A 24,138-nucleotide genomic window follows, 5' to 3' on the forward strand; every position below is an offset into this window, starting at 1 on the left:
TTGTCCAATTAAAACCGAATGCTCTGTCGAACACTGATACACGTGTGCGTAAATGGTATACTTCGAATTAATCCGATCGGTCTCCATTCTCATCCAACGGTAGGTAATCGAAATTACTGAGCCGAGGTTCGAAATTTATAGTGATACTCGCAGATTAAAGTTATATTCGTCAGACCTGTCTGATCAGGCGATCAGGAGGTCAATTCCTGTATAGGTCTTTAGCTGTTCTAAATGATTTTAATCGGGTTAGGCGTAGAAATTACTGAGCCGAGATTCGATTTCGTCGTATTGGTCAGACTGATCAGGTGATCAGATAGGTCTTGGTCCTGTTTTGGCCTTTATCTGTTCTAAATTTATTTCGTGAGTTTGGAGTGTCCCTGCTTTCGTTTTTATTTTCGTGCGGCGAAACTGTAATGGTCAGTTGCAGCCAACAGCAATAGATTAATTAGAAAAATACCATCTTTACAGATTATAATTAGAAAAACATCATCTTTACAGATTATAAAATGAAGTCGCTCCCGCTTTCTATTCGCTTAGATCTTTTAATTTACGGAATGGATTTTAATAAGGTTTTTAGTGATAGATAGAGTTATTAGTTTAGTTTAGTTGGTGTTAGTCAAGAGGAAAGTTTATATGTAATACATGTATACCCATGCGAAGCCGGGGCGGGTAGCTAACATAGTATAAAGGATGTATGAATCTAAGTAAATAATAAATATGATTAGGTACATATTATCCGCCTATTTGGCGCGAAATCTTTGTTTTGTGTAATTGCCTGTATTATCTGTGGTTGTAGTGTTCCCGCTCTAGTCCCAGGTATATTATCTGTGTACCTAAATAATAAATATGATTAGGTGTATTACCTTTTTTTTTCGGACTACTTTAATGTTGTTGGCGCAGCTGGCCTTTATAGCTTCACCGGACGTTAAGGGGCGAGTGCAGATGGCACTCCAAACCCGCGGAAGGACTTATGGAGCGGCTGAAGGCCAACTCCTGCCTGACGGATACGACTTTAGTCTGAGGGCATCGCTAGGGGTTCGAACCTCGGCTCAGGCCGTCGTAATTTCGATCCCCGTTTGAATTGGACGGGGGATCGACCCTATTTGGCGCGGAATATTTGTTTTGTGTATTTGCCTGTATTATCTGTGCTTGTAGTGTTTCGGCTCTAGTCCGAGGTATATTATCTGTGTACCTAAATAATAAATATAATTAGGTGTATTACCTCTCTATTTGGCGCGAAATATTTGTTTTGTGTATTTGCCTGTATTATCTGTGCTTGTAGTGTTTCGGCTCTAGTCCGAGGTATATTATCTGTGTACCTAAATAATAAATATAATTAGGTGTATTACCTGTCTATTTGGCGCGAAATATTTGTTTTGTGTATTTGCATGTATTATCTGTGGTTGTAGTGTTCCCGCTCTAGTCCGAGGTGTATTATCTGTGTACCTAAATAATAGATAAATATGATTTGATATTACCTGTCTATTTGGCGCGTAATCTTTGTTTTATGTAAATCGCCTGTCACACGGATTGAGACGTAAAGATTACGTTGGCGCGACTGATACCTACCTCCACCTGTCCCTTCTTTGGGTTTGACAGGTTTTTTATTGGATCCCTGCTTTCCTATTCAATAAGTTTCGGGTTTACATTACGCAGTTAACTGGGCCGTGAAATGTTTTACCCAAGTCTAATGTTATGTGTGATCATGCCCGCTCACTCAATTATAAGTATATTTAGGTTTCCTACTTTTCTATTATACTGGGAAATAGAAAATGTTGTAGCGGGTCATTGGGTCTAAAATATGATTGAACGCAGGTGGCTCATTCGTTATGTTCGTGATCGACAGAGACTGGTCTGCTCTAGTAGTGAGTACTAATTCTAATTTAATATCTAAATTTATTTATATACTAGCTGTGCCCGCGACTTCCTCCGTATGGTATAGTGACTTTGACGAAATATAGAAAATATATTTAGTTAGACACAAAAAGTTTCATCGTTCTATATAAAAATGTATCTAAGATATTGACCCAGGATGTAATTTACCTCCATGCAAAATTTCATTTAAATCGGTCCAACGGTTTCGGAGATTAGCCTGTACAAACATAAACAGACAGAGAAACAATGAAGTTGAAAAAATCTAAATGTGTTCCATTGCACTTCTAACGTCCTTCTCACTCGGTTTTTGGCGTTTTTCTTGGAATGTACCTACAGACATTCGACCTCTACTGTTTTATTATACGTATAGATAATGGCCTTCCTTATCCTTACCACTTAGGGGTATGAAAAATAGATAGTAGCCGATTTTCAGACCTACTTAATATGCATATAAAATTTCATAATAATCGGTCAAGCCGTTTCGGAGGAGTATGGTAACTAACATTGTGACACGAGAATTTTATATATAAGTCTTAAACCTTCACCACATACATACATAATCAGGCTGCATCAAACGTGTACCGTTTGATGCAGCCTGACTAGTAGATATGTGTATGTATGTGTTTACAAAAAAAAAATATCTCTCAGTTGTCTGGTACCCATAATACAAGTTCTGTTTAGCTTGGCACTAGATGGCGCTGAATTTTCAAGTTATAATTATTATATGTACAGACTAATAGGGAACTTTATTCAATTTTAAAGTCGTTCGAAAACACGAAAAGTGGAGGAAGTACTCGTAACTACAATGTATGTATTGCAGTAACATAGTAAAGACAAGTGTTTAGTTTATTAAATTCCCTGAGCTCTGGATAATATTATCTCCAGTTTGTTGTTCTTTATAAAGTTCAGCCGTTTATATTTTTAGTTCGTTTCAACTATTTACAGTTTTAAAAATTGAATTAAAGTATTGTGATAGTTTTATTTTTTATTGAGGCTTTTCGGCTATAGTCAGGTGCTTAGAGATGTAGCACGACGACCAATTGTGATAGAACTATATTACTTTTATCTTCGAGAAATTCATACTTTACATGATGTATATACATGATGGCTATATGTACATGGCTGACAATGTACAATGGGAAACAAATATACTTAAATACCATGCAATAAAAAATAAATAATATGAACTAATAAATGTATTAAGAAATAATTGCTATGTGGTCGAGAGCTAAAGGTATACCAGCGAAACTTTCAACAATCTTCTAATAGATCTTGGCCTGTTCAGAATTGTAGTAGTTTCTAGACTGGAATTTGTATCTAAAGCTATATTAGGTGGCAGGATTTATTTTAATCAATATTGAAACACGACTGTCGGAGTACGTACCATGAGTACCAACTTAACAATACTAAAGGGATGACCAAACAGAATCTATTGGACGGACAATGAACAGAGGCTGCCCATTGTGTCCGAATGTCTACGACGTATCCCGATAATTAATTAATAATTAAGAACACCCCATTATTCTTTTAATTTGAGTCTTTTCTTTAACGCATCGTCCATTGTTCTGCTATGTGTTAGATTAAAAAGGGAATCTACTAGATGGGTCCACGATTCACTTTTATCAAGCGATTTGGGATAGACAGATATTTCTCTTCAGTCATTACATGAAGGACAGGAGGAGGTTCCTTCCGCGTACATTTAGATTGTGGAATGAACTACCTGCCGAAGTTTTCTTACGAGATTACAGCATGGGGTTTTTCAAGAAGGGCATTGTTTCTATTGGCAAAAAACTGTGATTCCATTAATCTGCTAAGAAACGTTTCGGCTAACTCCAAAGTGAATTTTAATGCATCTTTTCTGTTCGCTGTCGGGGCCCGTTGTTGTTTAGTGTTGCCACTCTCTTGAACTATATTCTGAAACGAGATGACTCTATTTACACTTAGATTGTTCAATGAACTAGCTGCTGAGATTTTCTCGAGAGACTACAGCTTGGGGTTTTTCAAGAATAAAAAGTATATTAAGGTTTCTTATGGGTCGGCAACGCGCACGTAACACTTCTGGTGTTTTAGGCGTCCAAAGGCTACGGTATTCATTTACCATCAGATGGACCATATGCTTGTTTGCCACTATAGTAGTATAAAAAAACATTCCATTGGTTACGGGTTCGAGTCTTGCACGATATAATCACTCGTAAGTATAATCATTGTATTTTTTTAATATTTGTTATTAATTTTATTTATGTGTGTATAGTGTATCAAATGCATATTGGTTTATATTTAAAGTGGTTTACTTAAGTACAGGATCTATCTTGGTTAGTGAACTGTAAGTAAATATCTACTTCATTTACGATCATCCGTGGGTATATGCGACATAGTACGCGTATCTTTACATAGTATAAAACAAAATTGCCTCCAAAAGTTTTACGGTGACAACGGATCGGCGGCCGGGGTCTTGCGGTTTAGCACACTGCACATCCGATGGTCGCAGATTCGATTCCTTAGACGGTACAAACATTTGTATTCTTTAGTACGATCATTTGTTTGATCTTGTCTGGGTGTTTTCTATGTATATTACTCTGAGTATTTTATATGTATATGTATTTACGAAAGAAAGCATTTAAAGTATTTCTATGAGTTGTCCTGTAAGACAAGTTCTGCTTAGTTTGAATTGTCCTGGGTTATTATTATGATTTTGGTGCAAGTATTCAGCAATAGATAAATTGATTCAAGAGGAAGATTTGTATGTATAATACACGTTTATTATAGTACAGAAACGTCGAGAAATCGAAACATTTGTAAGGCACCAGTGTAAAGCCTTATTCTGAACTAGCAACACGCCCTGTATTGCTAGTTCAGTATAACATTATTTCGTGCTTGCTTTCCTCTAAAATAATATGAAAATATATTTGGTACTTACATAAAAAATTGCCTGTATATCTGTGTCTTCTTGCTAGTCTGTGAAATATGGACATTGAAGAGACTTTTACTCGTATATAGCTAATGTAAACTTAGTAACTTAAACTACTTTAAGTTTAGAAATATTATTTATTTAATTCCACGCGGTCTAAGACGCGAGTCACAGCTAGTATTGTAAATAAAATTCAATTTAAACGCCGCACGAAACGAACGAACCATATCCATTTTGCAGGATCGCAAAACTAATTTGCATTCACACAATTGCTTCTCGATTCAGACACAACCGAGGCAAATGATATGGGAAAAGAAAGCCTTACGCAGCGAGCCGTCCACTAACTGGACATTTCGACAGATCCCTGATTGGGTTTCTGTATTTTCTGCTTTGTACCGACGAACAAAAGGCACGAAGAAAACTGGAACTACGGCTGCCAGCCAACTTGAATCGCTCAATAGAAAATGTTTTCATTTCACATCAGGCGAGCAGTAATTTCAATACGTGGCCACTGTGGGAAACTCGTTTGTGTTTACGTCAATATCATTGTATTTCTAAATAGATATGTAGAAATACTCTATACATATATATATATATATATATATATATATATATATATATATATACATATACTAGATGTGCCCGCGGTTTGACCCGCATGAAACTTATAGCCTATATGTTATTCTGATATAAGCGATATTACTGTACAGTTTCATCAAAGTCCGTTTAGTAGTTTTTGCGTGATTTAGAACGGAGTATACACTTTCTTCATGACTAACGACCGTGCCACAGAGGATGCGTCTATTTTTTTTTAGAGGATGTACATCCTCTGTGGCGGTATGTTTGCGAGTTATAACTTGTACCAATACACACTAGCTGTGCCCGCGGTTCATTTAAAAATACAGCTTATGTGTTATTTTGATGCACATGCAATATTACTGTAAAGTTTCATCAAAATCCATTCAGTACTTTTTGGAGAAATAGTACCAAAAATCCATCCATCCATCCATACATCCACACTCACATACTTTCGCGTATAAAAACACATTGATCAATCACTAGTTTTTGCGTGAAAGAGTAACAAACATCCATACTTACAAACTTTCGTATTTATAATATTAATATGATTGAGATAGTGATATTTTTGACATTAAAAGTTTTACCTTTTATGTAAGTTCCATTAGAAGGGAGTATACAATTTCTTTATAAGTTCTAAACGACAGTTTACACGTGAGAATACACATCCTCTGTGGCGGTATGTTTACGAGGTATAAGTTGCACCATCAGTGGCCCCGGAGACCTATTATCTTGACATCTGTCCGTTAACCGGGAACCATCTGGTAGCTGTCTCATTTCTGCCATTTTTACGTCAGTTTAATGATAAATTGCAATTTATTTACGTCAAGGGTCTACTCTTGAGGATTAGAACACTTTTAGTGCCATGTTTTAAAATCACTAGTATCCTGACGACTTAGGCGTAATGCCGGTTAGTCAGGGAGAGAAACACCTCAATGCCTACAATATTCACAATTACCTATTTCTTATTTGTTTTTATAACAATATAAACACTTTCGCTCCAAAACTCCCGCTGCCTCCGTTCAATCATCCGTCATCCACTTGTCAATGTCACATAGATTACTTTGGCTCTGGCCTCTGACGTTCCGTTTCAGGTTACATGATTATTGACTTTACCATTTTTAATTAATGGTGCGTCACACGATAGTTAACAGTCGGCCATCCTGCAATAGTGTCTGGCCCAGACACATAGGTAACTGATGAGCGTAGTCATGCTTATCAAAGGATATAGTGTCTACAGGATCATATAACAAATACTAAACTAAATAAATTAAAGATACACATTACTTTCATAACATTGACTATCTTAGTATACTATCAAAGGTTTACAATCTAAAATCAATACTAACAGAGCTAAGTTTCGGCATGCATTCAGAAATGCACAAAATATAACATAACATATATTAATTTACATAATCCAAATCACCCAAAAACACGAACAACCTTTTAGAGTAACAAACAATTATTTGGCGGTGATTGACTTCTATGAGTCAGACACTCACATATAATGTAAGTTTCCGATCTTATGTAAATTGCATTTTTTTTTTATACCTCCAAAATAGAACTTGACATTTCTCATCATGAATATTTTAACGGATAAATTTAACATATCACATTACAAAAGGTAAAACTTAATTACCTACATATATAGAAAAAAAATATAAAGAGAAAGTAATATTCTCGTGACATAAAATTAGAACAAAATCGCTGCCTGCCTTCACCTAACCAATAGAAAATAACAGGTCAATATTATTCAAGTGGTTCTAATACCCTCAATACTACTACTACTATTTTACTTCGACAATACTCTTGATTTACCAGAGAATTATTTTAATATAACATAATTCATTGAATTTCAGTTATGATTTACTTAATAATACCATCAGCTCACTGGTCAAGTAATCTATTGCATCCTTTGAACCCTGTACATTTAGGGGACTATAAATGATTGTAGATACTGATCTCAATTTTCTTTACAACACCAGTTTAACATAAACCAAAACCCACTGTTCCAGATTAATGTGAAATAGAAATAATCTTTATTCAAATAAACTTAATATAAGCACCCTTGAGTAGTCAAGTCTTTCTTCAATCTATCGCTTATTCGGAACGCAGATTCATCACAAGAAGAACAAACAAGAAACCTGTGTGTTGCTCTTTTAAATAAATATTGATTTACTTATATTTAATTAACAACAAGGATTAGGCATGCGGCAATCAACATAAAAACTGCTACACACTTAATCTCCGTTCAATCAGACAACATTGACAGCGCTATGAATTTCAAGTTAGATATTTTCTAAAAAACATTGATTTATAAATGATGACATTTATAAATTCTTCGATTTTATAATAAGCTTTTTTTTTACAAAGAAAATATTTTATGACACATTTGATTTCTTTTTCTGGCAAATTGAGTACAGACTCTGGGAGTTTGTTGTAAAACCTTGCGCAATTTCCATAAAACGAATTACTAACTTTCGTCAAACGAACGTGAAAACTCACGTTCGTAAGCCTACTATTCACTGTATATTTAATCGATGGTATTCGTAGCCACTTCGGCCATCCAACGTTATCGAAGGGCCTCATTCGATATTATCATAACAGTTAACATCGGGTAATATAATAAAATTAAAATCATATAAAATTTAGTTTGAGATAATTTACATACTTAAAATATGAAAGTTGCCACTGACAACTACACATTACATTTCAACATCATGAATTCAGTCTTTGTTATATTTTTCCGCCTTAAGGTGTATCACTTAATTTTTCACACCAGGTACTAGTCAGCATCTCTGCAAACACGGCTGCCTAGCTAATTAGTGAAATACCTGTTAAAACAAAACATTAAAAAAATGCCACCGCTTGCCCACTATGAGCTACAGTCTCAATAGATCTGGATTTTATTAGACTCAGCCACCGCTTGCCCACACAAGGAGCTACGGCCTCAAACTGGTCAGATTCTCATTAAACTCAGCCACCGCTTGCCCACACAAGGAGCTACGGCCTCAAACTGGTCAGATTCTCATTAGACTCAGCCACCGCTTGCCGCCACAAGGAACTACGGCCTCCAACTGAAACACATCAAATATTTAACAACTGGTCATTTTCTCAATGAGGCATTCACCGCTTGCGCACGCAAGGAGTTACGGCCTCCAACTAGCCATATTCTTTATGGTACTATGCTATTTTTACTTCAGCCTCAAGTGATCTACATTGCAACTCAACTATGGGTTATATGCACTCCCATCAAATTTTACTTTTTATTCTATTACATTTTTTAAGAACTGGATTTCCTGGTTCCATTTTACTATTTCTCCAACGCTTTAAAGGACTTTATAATATTTAATCATAAGTTAATTCAATTTAATTATGTACCAAATTCGAATTATATATCTGCTTGATATATATCTATCAATTTCTGAACGAACTTGCAATATATTACTACCACATACCCTACTCCTATTATTATCTACCAAATCTTGAGTAGCATCAACAAAAAGCGAGTCGTTCGTTGTACGTCGCATTGAGCACACGCGGATCCCCATTTTCTCCGTGAACTAACGTATACGGAACCATTAGCCGCGATCTCAGCGCAATCATCTCATCAGTATATCATCAAATCTAAATCACCATCATTTACCTTAAAATCCATAAATCGTATTCATAGTCATATTATTATTATATTAATCTCATAATTTCATCAAAGTATTGCAAATCATTTTTCATTGTCATATCAACCGCCCGTTCTATTAGCCATTTTGCTCATAATTCAGCTTGTCATCGATTGTAACTCATCATTGTCACTCACTCATTATCACTAGCATTCCTTAATCTTTCAGATCTATTCGTTCATGTACAACTCTTCACCGCGTATATTTACCGACTATTTTCCATCGAGGTGTATCAAATTTTACCTTGTGATCGTCCTTACTACAATCTTGCAGTGTAACTATCTTGTACACCTCGAGCGCTTTATTCATAATATTTCTAAAGTGTCTGTATACGGTGTCTGGGTTCTATAAATTAGCACCTCTTCTAATTTCCCATTAATTACAACACATTTTCTAAAATATTCTGCGTATTCGGCTGTAACTTTCTGCTTACTAGCAGACCATGTTATCAAGCCATTAGTTATATTTAAATTCCAGACACATAAAATCAGTTCTGAAAGGATTAATTTCAATTTAAACTATTTAGTTAGTACAATAGTCAATCCGATTTCTCCAAAGAGCGTTCAGCCACACATACAAGTGCATATAGGTGCTCAGACTAATCTATGGAATCAAATGCCCAGCATTTGATTGCGTTGATCATTACTTATAAAAATTTTAACTTAACCAAATATTTGAAAACAACATCACCGTTATTATTATAAACTTCCAATATCTCTACACCTGTAATTTTGTACAATTCAACATTAAAACACCCTCACTTATTTAATACATCCGTTCTCGTATGCTATGCAAGTGACAACATCAATTCTTATATGTTGATGAGTTCACTATTTAAAGCCTTAGTTAACACTTTTATTTTACTACAACTCAACAATTATGTCAAAAGTTACAATGGTCTAAATACAACACATCCAATCTCATATTCAAGTCAATTGAGTCAACATGTATACCAACAATTCTTACATGCTCGTTAATTTAGCATTATATGCTTCGATTATTCTCTTTTTTTTTTTTTTTTAATCAATTAAAATCTTAATAGATACAATATCTCAAGATTTAACAAAGGTTAACTAGAAATTAATAAAATTGGCAAAACCATCTACAACAGTAATTTATAACTGTAAACTGTAATCCTTAACAATATTTAACTTTCTTATATCTTAACTTTCATTTATGTCCTCTAGTAACTTTTCTTATATATTCCTGGGATTAAATTGACAGATATAGCCTTACTTCCACAACTTATATTCTCTCTCATTTTATTTGCATTGGATATAAAGGTCTCTTAAAACAGTTATAGGTTCAATAGGATCCTTTCAACTTAAATCTAGTATACCCATGTACACTTTTCAAAACTTTAAGAGGACTATTACAAAATGATGCCGCTCAACTTTAGGTTTAATCGTATGGATTTACGCACACACACAGTAGTACACGCACACAGACGCAAATAACCGTGTAGCGCAATCGGTGTGGATTTAGTATGAACCATTTTGATCCTTGTAATATTTTAATTAATAATGTGATATGTTTTTACTTAACTGAGTAACATAAACTATTTATTGGATTTTTTTAAATAACGTGATTTATATTAATTATCAAAGTGCTAATAATTACCATATTTTTTTATTATATTATTCCTAGAGGGTTGAAGTCAGGATGCTGGCCGATTGTATAACTAAAAGCCAAAACCTTAAGTAATATGAGTAACAAATAATTGGGATAAGGACAGGAAGATGAAATTACTATAACATAAATGTACTAATTAATTCTTATTATATATTAATTAAATTTATTTATTAATAAATACAAGATAATTTATTATAAGAGTCGGATGCATTATTGCCATATTCTCTTGTTCTAAATATTAAACTTAGGCAAATAATTATTTTATTTATATATAATAGTTGTGTTTTCATGCCTTTGTTTCGATTTAAAGTTCCCATCCTTATATGTATATTAGGTGTGTCCGCGACGTGGTATAATGAAATTTACCAAATAAAGGAAATATATTTAGATTATAACCCAAAAAAGTTTCATTGTTTCACTTAAACAATGACGATACTTTTATACAACCTGTCATCTCCGCTTTCAATCTCTTACAACCCTTTTTCGCACTATAAAGTAGTCTATGACCTTTCTCAGGGTATACTATCTGTGTATATGTATATCTATCTATATAGACTATCTGTGTATATATATGGCAGTGAATTTACAGGGTACAGGGGAATAACACCTCAGGAATAAAACCTCACATTCTCAGGAATGGCAATGCATGGGGGATCGTCAGCTTGTTTGCCATTCTAAGTTGTATAAAAAAAGCTTCAACTGCTATCATTGCTGTTCCTGCATCATTGACGTCGCCGCAAGATTGGCTGATATTGCAGCTTCTCGTTCTTGGTTGGCCGATTCTTGATTCTTGATAAATAATTACGTGTTAATATCAAAACATTTTATAGATTATTACAAGACGCCTCATTACTTATATGCAATGAAATCACCATGAGCTATAGAGACTTTGGACAGAACCTTAAAAGACCTTAGAAACACCTCTGCTCTCATTGGCGGGATTACTTTTATACTTTTGCTGGAGATTTCTGAAAGACTCTCTGTGTCATTAAGTACGTCTCCCTTATGGACTTTAATTGAAAGTTTAAAATTACTGACAAATATGAGAGCCCATTTTTATGGAAGCACAGATAGTGATTTCCTACACTAACTGCTCAAACTTAAGGAAGGAATTCTCAAAAGCACGATCCAATCATGAAATTTAAGCCCGCCGAACATGTGCAATGGCGTCCCATTGGATATGTTGCTTACTAAAGAATTGAAAGACAATTTAATTGTAGACCATTATAACCGGTACGTTAGCTGGGCAACCAGCTCATATACCAAGAATACCGATGATTCCAAATGATCTGCCAATACAATTTTAAAGTTAAAATGTCTTCTACACATGTAATAGATCTATGTATGTTTTGATCTTAAAAAACTACGCAGATTTTGATTCGTTATTATTTAATAGACAGAATAGATAGACTCAAGAGGAAGGTTTATATATAATGTCCCAATACTGTACACGGATCTTTAAACGCGCGATAATCTATATATCCCATGTTCACGCGGGCGAAGCCACCAGCTGTAAGCTAGTCTCTAAATAAAAACATTTATAATGTTGTTGACTTATCACCCAAAGACACATAATTATTAGACTATTTGACATAACTGTACAGTAATGAAAGTCCAACGAGTATAATAACACAATGGTTGCAATTTAGAAATATCTGTATTGTGTAAAATAAAATAAAGTAAATTGGATAAAATATCTGTAAACATTAAGGAATATAATTTATATATAATTTGGTAATTTATTTACAATCCACATTACATACTAGATGATATAACACAAGACAAATGTACGTAAAAATAATAATGGTATTTTTATAAACAATAACCCTATTTTAATTTAGAAAAAACTACAAAATAAACATAAAGTAAAATTCGTTTACATTTTCTTACATTTTTCTCTCAGATAAGCAGTTTTTTTTAAAAATACTAAAATGGTTTTTTTTATTTTTAACAATTAATTGCCATTAGGTGACGAAATACCATGCTCTTGTGCTTTTCATAGTGCAGCAGGGTAGGTAGGTTTTATCTGTAGCATAACTGTACTTTTGTCTTGGCATGCTAAAATAAATATTATATATATATTAAACAACAACTTTAAATTAATATTCGTAGAAATATAAGTATGTATTAGCAAAATTAATTAAATATTACTTAAATTATCAAAATTGTTTAGTCGCACTATAGTAATGTTCACTGACAAATGTTTACGAATGTCTTATCGTAGCGGTGTCGTAAAAAATAGCATAGGTCCTACCTCGACGAGCGCTAGCGCAGCACTGAGAATTTACTTTTGGCGCAACAGAATTTATACAACTTTAAATTATTATTATTGTTTATTTTTTTCTTAGAAACTTATATATTTTTTTTATATTTCTAATTTACAAGTATATTAACTTTATTATTATGTTTTTTTTATGCAAAAATTTCGTTGTATTTATGAGAAAATTAGAAATGATTATGGCAAAGTTTTGTTGAAATTTCGGGTTTAATTATGATCAATTTTTTAGATATTTAAGTTGAAAATAAAAAAAAGGACGATGCTGTCTGAATTTATAAAGTAATTATCAAGTTTTAGTAAAGATATCATATCAATTTATGTTTGTTTATTAATGAACGACGACCCCAAACTTCTGTCTCTTAGCGTTTTTGAATAAATTATTTTAGAAATTAGGAAGACTAATAAAGAGAAAATTAACATTTCAAAGATGTAGTTTTTAAGATAAGATATCTATCTATATAATTCAGGAATCAAAATGTATATCCGACTCTTAATTTCTTAGAACCAGAACCCCAAAGACCCCGCTTTTACGCCAAAAAATGTGAAAGGCCTCTTAATGCTCATACATTTAACAACAATCAATTGTCCTTTTGTTTTTTTTTCTTTTAACTACCTGTGCTTCTTACATTTGTATTCACTATAATACCATTATAATTAAAGAACAATGGCTCAGCTCGCAAACATTTTCTCAACAAATAATTCTCTATAACATGTAAAATTTACAACTTATTTATTTTTCATTCTACATATATGCTATTCATAAAGTAGTTTATTATCCATCAGTAAACCATATAAAAATCTCATAAATTACGCCAGTATCCATATTCATAAACCAGCTCGTCCATACTGACTATCCACGTCTCTCCCTATGGAAGTTTGCATCCAGTCTTTTCCTGCTGTTTTTTTTTTTTCTTATGTCATCTGCTTATCTTTTTTCTGCTGTCCTACTTTTCTTTTGTCTGTCGTCTCTGCCATTTTCTTATATATATTCTTTGGCTATCACGGGTCTCTTGGCTTATAAATTTTTCATTTCATTATATGGCGTCATTACTATATGTATTTATACCTGTACATATGATACAATCTTCTTTTGAATCATTGCTATTTATATATTTTTTTTTTCTATAAATTATACTGATACTGTGTTTGTGAATCACTGTTCATCCCAACGGATACCAACATCTTACTTTCAATCTAAGTTACATTTGCAGTGATTAACTTGTGTTCACAAGATAATGAGGATTTTTCCTATTCTTCTTTTTTTTTTTTTTTACTTATATATTCCTGTCATAGCTATACCGAAATCACCATGCACTGTCCTCTACAGTACAGTAGACTCACAGAAGATAATTGGAAGTGTGGCACAGTATAGGAGTGCTATCTTCATAAAACTGACTAACTTCAGTCTCATCCTCTTTGGTAACAAAGTTATATTAAATAAAACAAACCACATGCTTATAAAGGCATAGCATAAAACACCAACAATCAGGAATTCTCATAAATATATAATGGTTGTATAGAATGGGAACGAATTTCCATGCATGGAAAGTTATGCAGCCTATTAATAACCACATTACCAAGGTCATCAGCAAAGTTTTCTAGAATATCCATATCTCTTTACTTTCCTAACAATCTTGTCTGTGTCTCATAATTTTCCTCTATAATAATTTTAAAGCTTATGTACTTTGAATATCTTAACATTGCCTCCCACAGAGACTATTTAATAATAACTAATTAATATACAGAAACTTCATTAGTCAAATCATAAAATATTTTATAATCCTGTAGTATACAAATACATAAAAGGTAAGTTACATAAACCATTTAAAAATAGTATCAAATTTTTCATTTCTCCTCTATTTCACCATATCACAGTTTACATGTATTCACTTAATTCTCTCCCATCTGTCCATACCTATATACAACAAAAGAGTGCTATGCACTCATTTATTTCCATTTTCCTGCCATAATATCTGAATTATAAAGTTTATTATCCAAATTTCACAATTCTAGACCACACTGTTTGACACAATCCATGTGCTAACTTCAAGATGAGTTCATTATTAACTCATGAATGCTTTAAATCAGTTATTATCATCTTCTGATATACATTTATTTATATTAATATTCAATAATATATTCTATATATTCTATTTTTTTTTTTTTTTATTATCTGTACTTCACAAATATATAATACAATTTGAATTTAAACAATTATGATTTCCTCCTTGGTTGACATTTCAATTCCAATATAGATTTAACAATGAATCTGTCCACTTTATAGTTTCTTAGTACTGTCATTCTACAAATGACACTAAATAATAAGACTCAATGGATAACTTCTTCAGTTCATTAGCTTATGCAGTACACAAGATTGGACAATATAGCAATACATTGCAATATATTACAATAGTCTATTTTCATTATTGTGATAACAATTGTCTTATGTTGTACATATTCATATTATAAAATCATGACATTTTGTGCAATTTACTGTATGGAGAGTTATAACTCATCAAAAGGCAAATACTCTCACTGTTGCGACTCAATATATATATCCAAACATTCTGTATGTACACAAATATTAACTTATTTCCAAAAACTTTTATTCATATTCATAACACTAATAGTAAATTTAAAGACAAACTTGTTGCTCAAGTATTGTTTAGAAAATTCAACAGGTTTCTTGTACAATCAATAATAGAATCAAGAGCCAACAACATTAATTTCTGGCTTTACCAAAAGCTTTTCTTTAGGTTAAAAGACAACTTCATAAATTATAAAACTAAACTAAAGTCAACAGGTCTTTTGTACAATCAAGACCCAACAACATCCATTTCTGGCTTTACCAAGTCTTTCTTTAGGTTAAAAGACAACTTCATAGTTTACAAAACTGAACCATGTAAGAATAGTCTTACCTGTAATCTATCACTTTCTAACATGTCACATATTAATTGGGTGCTTATAAATTCCAACAATCACTTACTAAACATTGTCTCAAATGACAAATGTACATAGCTACAGGTACCTGCACAGGACCTTTAAGTACCTTTATTGATCAACAATGGCTGCTAAGGGCCATTCTAATGAATTTCAAGAGAAGCATCAAAGAAGTGAACCAATTGCTCAAACATATAATACATTCAATATGAGCATACATATAATATATAATTCCAGCATAATATGACACCTTTGAGGAATTGGATATCATCTCTAGGTGCTTTTTCAACACATTAAGAATCAATATTATATGATTATTATAACCTTGAGGATCCTAATAGATCTCAATTGGATTTTATACTAATTAATAATTAAATAAGGAACTATTAATAATAATAGTTTACAGTTATTCGGTTTTTAACATTGGAGTTTACTACCAATTGTTAGCCATTGCTATATATATATACATTTATAAAATTCAAAACACAGCAAGAAATAAATATAATAATTGTACTATCAGAGTTAAGTACTATTTTCACTGAGAGCTTCACAGCTAATCATGAGATAGCATCTAAAATGTCTTTAATATGTAATATTATGAAATATAACATGTTATGTAGCTTGTATCAGTTTATGTCAACAATATACTATGTCTATCTATATTGATATGCTTTATTAATTCATTAATAAACACATATCAAAGCATCAACCAATATAATATATATATGACAGTATCTCAATTTGGGAATATAACCACAATCAAGACATATACCTGGACTATGCCTGTGATTGTCATTTATCTGAAATGGGATCATCAAACATATATGTATACCTATGTAAAGAAATAATAACAATTCTTCAATTCAATTCACGTAGAACAAACACACAAAACTGAACAGTAAGTTTGACTAATTTACTGTGAATTAGCAACAAACTCAGCAATACCATTTCACTGTTTATATGTATAACATGGTATGTGTTCTCATGTTCAACCTGTATGTCAACATAGTTAATAACTAACTGTTTAAAGTAACTGTTTCTAATCTGTTGATATCCTATCATACTCTATCATAGGCATTAATAACATAACAATAGTTACTCTGTATTTTAAACTAATTAGATATCCATGTTGTTTTATACTTAATGTATTCATAATACTTCTTTCTTAGGTATATTGTATACCTCAATATCGTGCTACATGTCATGTCATTACTCTCGCAAGTTATCGTACATACTAAATCTATTTAATATGTAGAAAGCAATTCATCCAAAAGTTTAATAAAACAAGTGAGATACTGCGTTTAATGGTATGCGTGTTATTAACGTAAATTCACTTACCACAACTTCTAGTCAGAATTACCTTACGGTGGAATTTGTAGGCGGGATTGGTACCGCTTCTGAACTTTTAAAATCACTAGTATCCTGACGACTTAGGCGTAATGCCGGTTAGTCAGGGAGAGAAACACCTCAATGCCTACAATATTCACAATTACCTATTTCTTATTTGTTTTTATAACAATATAAACACTTTCGCTCCAAAACTCCCGCTGCCTCCGTTCAATCATCCGTCATCCACTTGTCAATGTCACATAGATTACTTTGGCTCTGGCCTCTGACGTTCCGTTTCAGGTTACATGATTATTGACTTTACCATTTTTAATTAATGGTGCGTCACACGATAGTTAACACATGAATACTTAATTTGTGTTTTATAACTGCGACGATTATATTATTTATTTACTTATAAATAAATACATAACCCTGGACAATTACCACAGCGACTTCTAGTCCAACGGTAAGCAGAAGTTGTGTTATGGATACTAAACAACTGATATTAATACTTTGATACTTTACTTTGTAAATACATACGTAATATACTCGTACATACACCCAGACAAATGCAAACAATCATACTTATGAATACAAATGTTTGCACCGTGCGAGGACGAACCCGCAATCATCGGAAGTAAAGCGGTGTGCTAAAACGGTGACCAAACATCCATTAATACTCATAAACTTTCGCGTTTATAATATTAATAAGATTGCTAAACATGTCCGTTCATCATGCATCGTATTACTTGTTAGCAACCGACACAGCATCCCCGGTGGGGTATAAAAATCTACTAGTGCCAAGTCTCGGGTTGTAGTAACCCTATGCGCGCAATTTCCTTATAAATAACGCGTTGCAACATGAAAAAAAACTATTTTTTAAAAGTAAGATCTGCAGTCTATTCTCGTTAAGTTATAAATTGTACGTAAGTATTTTCATAGATACGTATTTTAGATTTATAAATTATCAACAAATCTGTGATTAGATTGCTCTATGGTTCGATGTCCGCCATTTTATTCATTACAAAAACGCGCGAAAACACGCATTAATCATGGAATTAAAGAAATTGCGCGATCAACGCCAGTGCACCCTTTCTATCTCGTTCTCTCTGTCTACCTTTAAATGCACATATTTACACGCGTGAAAGAGTAAATTACGATACTTTTTTAAAACATCTTCTAAAGCAAACTGCTTGGTCGCAGAAATAGGAAATATAGAGGTATTCATACAGACGATTTTATTCAAAAATGGTGGTTTAGTGCCAGAACACACCTTAGAAGCAACGTTCTGAAGACGTAATTATTTTTTTAATATATTTTACAATACAGATATATTAATACGTAAAGTATAAACTTTGTACTCCTTTTTACGAAAATTGTGCGGAAGTGGGAATATGAAATTTTGTCACAGAGAAAGATTGCAGAATGTTAATATTTATTTATTATTCGTAAAAAAAATACATTAAATAAGTAAAAAAATATTATACACACTGCCATATATTTGATACACATGCATATATACTCATTTGTTTATTATTAAAGTCTGTGGTCAAATTGAGAATAGATTAATATTGTTTGTCTCTAATATTATTTGTCTATAGTCTAACTGAATGTTAAATTAATTATGATCGAATTTCGATCACTAAGCCTACCAGTATCTTATAGAAGAAAAGTATATTTAGTAGAAAGTAAAACAAAGTTAAAAAGACACGTCACAAAGCTCGAAAGGAATTGAGATTTGATGGAATACAGTAGCGGTGCGGTAAGTATAATATTCGCTGTATGCTCGTCACGTCCTATTCGGAGGGGATCGTGGGTGCCTATATTGAATCCGCTTTCCGCATGTCGGCGCGATGGGCGCCGCATCACCGTGCAGCGCCGCGACGCGCATTTATTACATCACCAGTCGTAGCTTTGGTTTTGCCGATAAGTCAGTTTTCAATTACCGTAAATGTATCGTGTACTGTAAATCTTATATATAAAATTCGCGTGTTACACAGCATATTTTGGTAGGTCTGAGAATCGGCTACAATCCTTTTTGATATCCCTAAGTAATAAGGGCTGTCCACCCCTAACATTTTATTTTTTTAAGCAATTTTTTTCTACATCAACAGTCGGGCTTTGGTTTTGCCGATAAGTCAGTTTTCAATTACCGTAAATGTATCGTGTACTGTAAATCTTATATATAAAATTCTCGTGTTACACAGCATATTTAGTAGGTCTGAGAATCGGCTACAATCCTTTTTTGATACCTAAGTGATAAGAGCTGTCCACACCTTTCTATTTATTTTTTTAACATTTTTTTTTGTTGTTATAATATGAAATTAAAAATATATTTGCGAGGTCAGCTAGTGTTCCTAGAAACTTACATCTAATCATATCTATACGTTTAACTTCACAACATACAAGACATAAGTAATGTTCTGAAGACATAGTTAAAATTCTTATTTATTTAATAGTACAGAAATGAAAATGTTTTTTAGAACTGTTCTAATGCAATTGGCCGCAGCTGGCTTCCAACACATTGAACCGTGAAATGTCGTGTTTGAATCTATTAAAACGTTTAGACTTATTGTGATACATATTAATAAAACATGAATATTAAAAAAAATGCTACATCTTTTTTTTAATATTATTTTTTATCAAGTCAGTTTAAATTAATTAATTTATTATCACTTAATTGATTCTACAACTAATGAAAAAATGGGAATTTTCTGTCCATTCATTTCTTAAACAATGTTAAAAAATATTCAGTCAATTCATGCCTTTCATTTTGAGCAGCGCTGTAAAGATCAACAGTGATTTATTATCTGCGAATTCATAACATACATAGTCAATCCAGAGATAAAAGATTTTTTTTAATAGAGAATATAATTACGTCACTAGACAATAATATTATTTTCATATCAACAAATTATTTATGAACACGTGAAGTGAAACTTTGTACCTAATTTTATGAAAATTGGGCAGACGGACGAGTATTAAATTTCATAGTTTAAGTTAAAAAAAATATAGTTTATATAGAGAAGGAGTGCAGATTGCTAATATATTTTATTAAATAGTGCATTAAAAATAAATTAAATCAATAACAAAAATACATTATACACACTATCATGTATTTGACAAACAAACGAGGACATTAACATTGTTTGTGTTTGATATATTTTGTCTATAGTCTTACTGAATGTTAATTATTTATGGTCAATTAAAAGTAGACTAGGCTGTACGGTCTAAAGATCTTTGCCTGTTCCATCGTTGAAAAGGAGATGGACGGATATGGGAAAAAAAAATATGGTCGAATTTCGACCATTGGCCGACTATTAGTAAGGAATAATAGACTTAATTATTAGATCTTGAAGCTTTAGAATTGCGCTGTATTAGTCATCTACAGCTTCATGCAGTTGTGATTGCCAATCAATTGAAATTAATCTATGTATTGCGTTAGAATTGAATTGAACTGTATTGCCGCTTAATTTAATACATATCTGTATGTTTAATACATTCTATACAATAGTATGTTTGATATTCTGCGCCCGCGGTTTCACTCGCGTTAAAATTCAATATAAAATATAGCCTATGTATTATTCTGATGCATAAGCTATATCACTGTAAAGTTTAATCAAAATCCGTTCAGTAGCAGCATCCATTCCCACAAACTTTCACGTTTATAATTTTACTAGCTGTACCCGCGACTTCGTCTGCGTCGAAATTAACTTTATTTTTCTAAAATAAACGATTTTTTCTAAATTATATGTCGCCTAAGTTACTCCTTACATCAGCTACTGTAAAGTAGTAAAAAATGGTTATTTCAATACTACAAACAGATACTCCAATTTTATTTTATATGTAAGTATAGAGAAAGCTATATAGAAAGAGTGTTTGTTATCGAACTTCGAAGCGGTTTCACTGATTTTTATGCAATTTTTGTAGTATATTTGGTAGGTCTGAGAATAGGTTGCCATTTGTTTACTCTAGGATATAAAAGTGCTCTTATCTGGACATAATATATATGACAAAACAATGTTTGCCAGATCTAGTTATGGTGTAAATTACGTTAGTTATCATTACATAGTATAAAACAAGTCGCTTTCGTTGTTTATTCGCTTAAATCTTTGAACTACGCAAAGGATTTTATTGCAATTTTTAAATGAATTGCATAAAAAATTGTAGTGTAAAAGATATAGTGAAGGTATTATTAACTTTGTATAAACTCCCTTATTACTTTTCTATACGATTCCAAATCAGCGGCCATTTAAAGTTGCTAATCCAAACCTAATTCCTCAATAAAAACCAAAGGAAAACGATTATATGAATAAAATAAAGCTGGAAATGAAGTGGCGAGCGTAATTAACTAAACGGTTGGAAGTCGTAACGTGCGATATCGAAAAAACCTCTCAAAAGCCTCCCCCCATTCGCAGGGCTACTTCGGGAGACAATTTGCGAGAATGGCCACTAACGTAGCCAACCGTCCCGTTTTTAATGGGACGTCCCATATTATTACGTAAGTTTCTATAAATGGCCCACTGGGACATTCATGTGTTTAGTTCTTTTTATATTACAATTAGCTGTGACCGCGACTTCGTTCGCGTGGTTATCAAAAATACGTTTTTTTTTCGGACTACTCTAATGCTGTTGGCCGTAGCTGGCCTTTACAGCTTCACCGGATGTTAGGGGGCGAGTGCAGATGGCACTCCAAACCCGCGGAAGGACTTATGGAGCGGCTGAAGGCCAACTCCTGCCTGACGGATACGACTTTAGTCTGAGGGCACCACTAGGGGTTCGAACCTCGGCTCAGGCCGTCGTAATTTCGATCCCCGTTTGAATTGGACGGGGGATCGATCGGAGGGGTGGACGGGGGATCGATCGGAGGGGAGGACGGGGGATCGATCGGAGGGGCTATCAACAATACTATCGCGATCTTTGGAAGCCCTCAAATGTGAAACATTTTTCACTGACGCTTCGCTTTAATTGGTCGTTGGGGTAGCGTTATGTTATATAGCGTAAAGCCTTCCTCGACAAATGGACTCACCAACAAAAAAGAATTTCAATTCGAACGAGTAGTTTATGAGATTAGCGCGTTCAAACAAAAAAGAGAAATATCATAATTTTACACATATTTTTGATTTTGTTCTTTCAGGCTGAAAAAAAAGATAATATTTAGTTCACCGTAGGGACAAAGGAATTGTTAGTAATGTTATATAATAACCCCATTGCTAGCAATATATTATGTCAGGTTAACCTCTACGCGGTTCCCCCTGGAAATTATCGTGTTTTTTTATACTTCGATGGCCCATCTGATAGTAAACTGTTATCGTAGGATTGTTATGTGCGCGTTGCCGACCCTTACTGAGAATTCCTGGTGAATTTGCCACGATGGGCCGATTGACCTAAACTTATATTGGTGCCCCGCCTATTTTTATCCATTATAAAATGTCTTTTGTACGGTGCACGTAATTTGGTAAAAAAAAATATGGTTAAAGTTTTTTATTATTTTAGTACCTAATCATTACTACCCAGCGTTAATTGTTGTAGAAAGAGTATATATCTATGTGTATAAACATTAGTCTATGTTATTATGAATCTATGGTTAGAAGACAATAAAATGAAGACATTCTCAAAAGTGCCTATTAATTCTATCCGATATAATCCCTAACATAGACATATCTTTCACATATATAGATAGACATCACTGTATCTATTAAAAGGTAATCTATAAATGTAAAACTTTAAAAAGTAATGGCCACCGAAATGAGATCTCCAGTAAAACATTGGTGCTGTCATCTGAAATTATTCATGTAAATTTTCAACCAATGACAGGGAGCTGCACTTTGGTAGGGAATCACGAATGCCACTGTAAATTATACGTACTGCATTTAAAGTGAAACGAAATTAATAAAAAAGGAATTCTCTGTGACTGCAAATTTATTTATTTTTGGCGGCAAATTTACATTACTACATTCTTTAATTATTTTTTTGTAGGTAATAAGTAAAATGACTTAAGTAATAAAATTGGTTAATACTGTACTTTAATCTAGATTTTTCCATTAAAAAAAAATACATTTTCATTCGGCTTTTGTCTTTTAAAACAACTTTTTTTTGGTTCAGTTTTTCAATTCTCAGGGCAAGGCAAAACAGCTCAGCCCATACAGCCATTTAAAAACTAAACCTTTGGTAACAAGTCAGTCATGGAATGCGTTCGTGAATGACGTCTCGTCATGCAGATGATTGTTGTTAGTTTCATAGATAAAAAATAATAATGTACTTACTCATTACAAGCCTTTCACAATAATTACCTGTATTATTTAAAGTGAATTATTTTTATATGCTTTTAGTTTAAGATAATTTTTCTTCTTTCCTACAATAGGTAGGTATCTATACTTTTTGTACATTTTTAACGTATGATAAAACGTTTTATTATTTAATTATATGATTGGTCTCGTTTCTTTCTAGATTACAATATAATTTTTACAGCTTTTAATATTAAGGCATTCAGAGGACGCGGCGACAAATGAAAAGTTCATAGCTTCAGACTTCCAGATAATGTCGAAACAATTAAGACTTAAACGCAGTGAGAATATGGTACAAAATTGTATTCACATCTAAACTATCTCCATACAAATTAACCCATGCAGTCGTAGCATTTTTCAATTCCGTACCGTAGGACTTAAAATAACAAGTAAAAACGACGGTTACTAATTAAAGGAGAGCATTTTACTCACAACCGCACCACCTGAGCGCTGCCAGTGGACTTTACTAAATTAAAAACTGTGTGTTCTCCGGCATACGGTTGTAAAGCTTGCCCCTTATTTCTTTATTCTAAAGCTCAGTGTGTGGCTTAAGGCGGAGATGAATAGTTAGAACGAATACAAGGATCGACGCAAATTACGCTCATAAAGATATTTAGTAGATTATGTATTGTGCAG

This window comes from Achroia grisella, unplaced genomic scaffold, assembly GCF_030625045.1.
Source record: "Achroia grisella isolate CSIRO2021 unplaced genomic scaffold, CSIRO_AGI_Agris_v1 utg947, whole genome shotgun sequence".
Lineage (NCBI taxonomy): Eukaryota > Metazoa > Arthropoda > Insecta > Lepidoptera > Pyralidae > Achroia > Achroia grisella.